We start from the raw sequence: 6,000 nt of genomic DNA, 5'->3' as shown, positions 1-6,000 counted from the left end.
TACATATATATATGAGATTATATATATATGTATATGCATATATAACAGGAGATTTATTCTAGAAATTGGCTGACATGATTATGGAGGCTGAGAGTCCCGCAATCTGCTCTTGGCAAGCTGGAGACCCAGGAAGTTGGTGGTATAATTCAGTCTGAGTCCAAAGGCCTGAGAACTAGGAGGAGCAATGTCCCAGGGCCTGAGAAGCAGCAGAAGTCCCAGCTCAAACTGAGAGAGAGTGTTCATCCTTCCTCTACCTTTTTGTTCTATTCAGGCCCTCAAAGAATTGGATGATGCCCATTCACATTGGGAAGGGCAATCTGCTTTACTCAGTTCACAAATTCAAATGCTGGTCTATTCTGGAGTCACACTCACAGACACACATGAGTTTTACCAGGTATCTGGGCATTCCTTAGCCCAGTCAAGTTGACACATAAAATGAATCATCACAGACCTCTTGGTACAGCCAAGATGGTCTCCTACATGTTCCTCAAACTTGCTGTGGTAGATCAATGGCATTTTCCAAAGAGGAACACAACGATCTCTCTCACCCACATGCTCTTCTTATAATGTGACTTCAACATTTCTCCCATTGGGAAGTGGGGTTTATGTCTCCTCCCCTTCAAACTAGGTGGGTTTTGACCAATTGAATTCAGCAGAAATGACATTATTTGACTTTGAGGCTAGGCTAGACCTGGGTCTCTTTAGACATTCACCTGTAGAGACCTAAGCCGCTCTGTAAGCCAGCTGACTTACCTGTGGGGAAGCCCAAGCTAGTCCACACAGATGGATCACAGGAGAGAGAGAGAGAAAGAGAGATAGAAAGAGACCCTGCCAACTAGCTCCCGAAGCTTCAGCCACCCCACCCCCATTCCATCTCAGCTCAGCCACTGACTCACTGTGACCATATGAGAAACCCAAAACCAGAGCCATCTAGCTGAGCCTTTCCTGATTTCCTGGCCCACAGAAACCACAAGAGATAATATATTAATTGTTGTTATTTTAAGCCACTAAATTTTGGGGTGAATTATTACACAGTACAGTAGAACCCTTTATCTGCGGTTTCACTTTTCAAGGTTTCAGTTACTTATGGTCATCCATGATCTGAACATATTAAATGAAAAATTCCAGAAATAAATGATTTATACGTTTTAAATTTCATGTAGTTCTGAGCAGTGTGATGAAATCTCTCACCGTCTTACTATGTCCTGCCCATGTGTGAATCATCCCTTTGTCCAGCGTATCTCCCCCCGCCCCCCACACATGCTCTCTGCCCATTAGTCACTTAATGGCCTACTTGGTTATCAGATCAATTGTCTTGGTGTCACAGTGCTTGTAACCCTTCAAATAACCCTTATTTTACTTAATAATGGCCCCAAAGTGCAAGAGTAGTGATGCTGGCAATTTGGATATGCCAAAGAGAAGCCGTAAGTGATTCTTTAAAGTGAAAAAGTGAGTACAACACAGTAAGATAATCTTGAGAGAGAGAGATCACATACACATAACTTTTATTACAGTATTTTATAATTGTCTATTTTATAATTATTTATTATTTTTAATCTCTTACTATGCCTAATTTTAAAATTAAACTTTATCATAGGTACATATGTACAGGAACAAACAGAGCATAAAGATTAGGGGCAAAAGTAGGTTTACAGTTGTTCATATGGACAATACAATAATTAATAAATAACACAAGAATAAACTCTGTGTTTTGCATACTCACAACTGTAAACCTACTTTTGCCCCACCCTGAATATAGGGTTTAGTACTATCCACAGTTTCAGGAATCCACTGGGGGTCTTGGAACATATCCTCCATGGATACAGGGGGATGACTGTAATAGCCAGAACACTCACTATGGCCATTTTCACCTCCACAGCTTTTCTCACTCAATTCTTCCTGCCTGGTATAGTCTTCCCTTTTCTTTTTTCCTTTGGCTACTTCACTGGGTTCAATCGTCCTTCTTTGAAGCCCAGCTCAAGTCACTCCTCCCCTATACAGATGTCCCTGAATGCTTCAGTTCCTGGCCTTACTCCCTACATTCATCCCCATAGCACTCACCATCCCTACTGTTCATCTGGCACTTAACAGATGGCTCTCTTTTATAATCATCTTTTAATGTTCATTTTCCAGCCCATCTTCAGGGGTCATGTCTATTTTCACCATCCCTGTAGCCCCATAATACTAAGTGAGATGTGAGGGCCATAATCAATGCTGCCTATGGGTGCTCAAGAGGCTGAGATGCCCCATACATGGTGCTGCACAAAAGTTCCTCAGTCTCCAATGACAGGACTGATGTTTGAAGGTCATAGAGAAAGCAGAGAGAATGCAAAGAGGACACAGCAGATGACTAGAGGGGGAGACCAGCAGGTCCTCCAAAAAAAAAAACCTGCTCACTCAACATCCATCCAGACCCCTAACCTCCTTCCCTCTGGCCAGCACCACACTGTTGTCTGTGTCTATGGGTTATGCATATAAGAAAAAAAATAATTAAAGGAAAGAACAAGAGTCATTTGTCCCAGAGAAAAAAACTATAAAATATCCAAATGGGTTTCAGCTAGTGGTGGGCTGAGCTGAGGGGCACAAGGCCTTAGAGATAAATAATGTTATAGTTCTAGGTTACCTAAATAACATGGGCACTGCTAAAATATAATTTCCTGGGCTGCATTTCAACACTGTGATGAACCCCATAATTCTGAATTTTTAAGAAGCATTGCAGCCCTAACTGGTTTGGCCCAGTGGATAGAGCGTTGGCCTGCGGACTGAAGGGTCTCAGGTTCGATTCCAGTCAAGGGCATGTACCTTGGTTGCGGGCACATCCCCAGTAGGGGGTGTGCAGGAGGCAGCTGATCGATGTTTCTCTCTCATCGATGTTTCTAACTCTCTATCCCTCTCCCTTCCTCTCTGTAAAAAATCAATAAAATATATTTTTTTTTAAAAAAAGAAGCATTGCAGCTGATTTTTATAAGAAAAGCTTAGGAAATATTGAAAAGACAATGTGCATAAACTAAAATAAATGGTGCCAAGTTTTCATTCACCCATCCATACACCCATTCATTTATCAAGCATTTACTGAGCACCTACTATGAGTTAGGTCATGTGTTAAGTGCAAGGAAATGAGTAATGAACAACACAGATCGTTTTTGCCTTCCAGGAACCTACAGTCTAGTGGACAAGACTTTAATGATTTAGTGACATAGATAAATGCTAAGAAGAAGTCAGGATTACTATAAGCATACAAACAGGAAGCCTAAACAGACTGATTTTTTTTCTTTTTGTCCATATAGCATCGGTAGCCCTTTTTTTCAGCACATGACCTAAATCCTGCCAATCAAATGCTCCCACCTAGGAATTTTTCTATCTAGAATGAAGGACCAAAGGGGTGGGGTCAGTGGGTGATTCATCCTGCAGGTAAACACAACTCAGCAGTCTAGTGACCAGGTCTTCTCTTAGTGATTGCCCCTTGTGTTAGTTATCTACTGCTGTGTAACAAATCACCCCCAAACTGAGCAGCTCAAAAGAACAAACATTTATGATCTCATAGTTCCTGTGAGCACTGTTTAGCTGAGTCCCTTGGCTCAGGGTTTCTCATGAGGCTGAAATCAAGTTGTCAGCCAGGACTGCAGGATCAACCAAGAAAAGATCAGCTTCCAACATCACTCCTATGCTTGTTGGCAGGATTTTGTTCTTCATGGGGTTTTGGACCAAGGGCCTTAGTTCAACTACTGAGCAGCTCTCAACATGGCAGCTACCTTCCATGAGAGTAAGCAAGTGAGAGAGCAAGAGAGGGTGAGCAAGAGGGAGCCAGAGCCTTTTTGTACCCAGTATAAGAATTAACATGCCCCCATCACTTTTTACAGTATTCTATTCATTAGAAGTAGGACACTAAAACCATACACACTCAAGGGAGGGGGATCACATAAGGGTCTGAATACAAAGAGATGAGGATCTGTTGTAGAATATGCCTATCACACCCAATGAGTCCTATGGTTGGGTTTGGGCTATTTTTAGTGTCTTCCCTCCTTGATATCAGCCCACTCCCAAGAACCCCTCTACAGCCCCGTAGGAGATTCCTTACACTGCCAGATGTCCTTTTCTGCTTAATCCTTTTCTGGATTCTGTCACTGGAAATCAAGAATGCTGATTGAATGGGGAACTCCAGGCAGGAGCAACGATTTGGTGTCTATCAGGCAAATGAGCAGAGAGAGGGAGGCCATATTAATGTCCACTGGGTGGCTTAAAACAACAGAAATTTATCCTCTCTTTATTCTAGAAGATAAAAGTCCAAAAGCCCTACCATATGGGAGAAGACAAGAACTGAATATCTGGGACCCAGGGCTGGATAACTGGAGGTGTGTCAGAGGGGGTAGAGAAGGGTCACAGGTAAGACAGGTCTTGGCCCAAGAAGAAGGTGGAAGCCGAGTTCTCAGAAGAGGCCACATGATCAGTGTGAATGCAGCAAGATGCTTGACTTGGGTCTGGCCCGTCCTGCTAATAGGCTGGGAGGGACTATGGGGCAATAATAAGGATGATAATGATGATGATATCTGTCTATTACTGCATGTATTACATATTTTACATGGTTTTACTTACTCCTCACAATAACCTTATTAGTGAAGTAGTATGATTACTACCATTTTATAGATGAGGAAACAGAGGCTATAAAAGAAAAGCAACTTGCCCCAGGTCTCATGTATACCCAAGTCTCACAGTGGCAGAGTAGAGATTTGAATTCAGGCTTGTCAGACTCCAGAGTCTCAGACCCAGAAACAGATATATGTGGGAAGGATGGAGTCTAGCTGTGCGCACTGGGAGGCTTCCATAGCAGAGAATTCCAGACGGGATTTGTGTTAGCAGTGTCTTTCTTGGTTTGCAAGTAGGAGAAGCTGATCTCCACGATCATGGTGGGCTGAACAAAAAACGAACCAAGCTTTAGTTTAAGCTGTGCTCATTTCAATTGATCATGTATGTGGTCATGGGCAATGAGAAAAAGTAACAAATGGAAAGAACGTTAGAACATGTATACCACTAGATATCCAGGCATATTTAAAACCTGCAGTAACTGAAACAATGTGGTATTAAAACACAGATAGGAAAACACAGGTGGACTTTAGTTCTAAATGTGAAAATTAAAAAAAAAGCAGTATTATTCAAAATAGCCAAAATATAGAAGCAACCTAAAATTCCACCATCAGTAGGACACATAAACATATTATGTATATTTACACAACATTGAAGAGAAATACTACAACATGGAACACCATTGTTGGTTGGATCCAACAATCATAATGAATGCTGAGTGAAAGAAGTTGAACACAAAAGGACATATCCCATATGATTCTATTTACATAGAATTCAAACAGGCAAACCTGATCATTAGAGGTCAGCATATCATTTATGCTTGGGGAAGAAGGTGGGGTTATGAATAGCAGGGCCACAAGGGGAAGCTTCTGGAATGCTAGTAAAACTCTCTTTATGGACCTTGGTGGTGGTCACAGAGGTACTTTCACTGTGGTTATTCATCAAGTGTAAAAGCTTTAAATATAAAGAGTGGAGAAGAATCAATAAGAAAATACTAAGACTTCTTCAGTAGAAAAATGAGCACAGGAGATATGAACAAATGATAAAAGAGGCGTTACAAATGGCTTTGCATATTCTTGAACAAATCTTTAACCTTGGTAGTAAGGAAACAAGTTAAACAAATTTTTAAATGAGAGATTTAATAACAAATAATGGGGACTTCTGCTTCTGGCCACAAAGGAGTGATTTACACACACACACACACACACACACACACACACACACACCACCTTAAACAACTAAAAAGAAAAACAGACAGGATTATAGTAAGTAATATAGGTATTGGATAACAGGAGTGCAGTATGGTGATTCTTGGGAGAAGGGAGACAAGTGGAGAGTCCTATAAGGCCCTGGCTTATTTTCTGATGAGAGTCTCCAGGCCACAGGACAGAGAAAAGGAACCCACAGAGAGCCTAGTAG

This window comes from Myotis lucifugus, unplaced genomic scaffold (genome assembly GCF_000147115.1).
Source record: "Myotis lucifugus unplaced genomic scaffold, Myoluc2.0 scaffold_8, whole genome shotgun sequence".
Lineage (NCBI taxonomy): Eukaryota > Metazoa > Chordata > Mammalia > Chiroptera > Vespertilionidae > Myotis > Myotis lucifugus.
The sequence above is the reverse complement of the archived record's forward strand: the minus strand, read 5'-3'. Positions refer to the sequence as shown.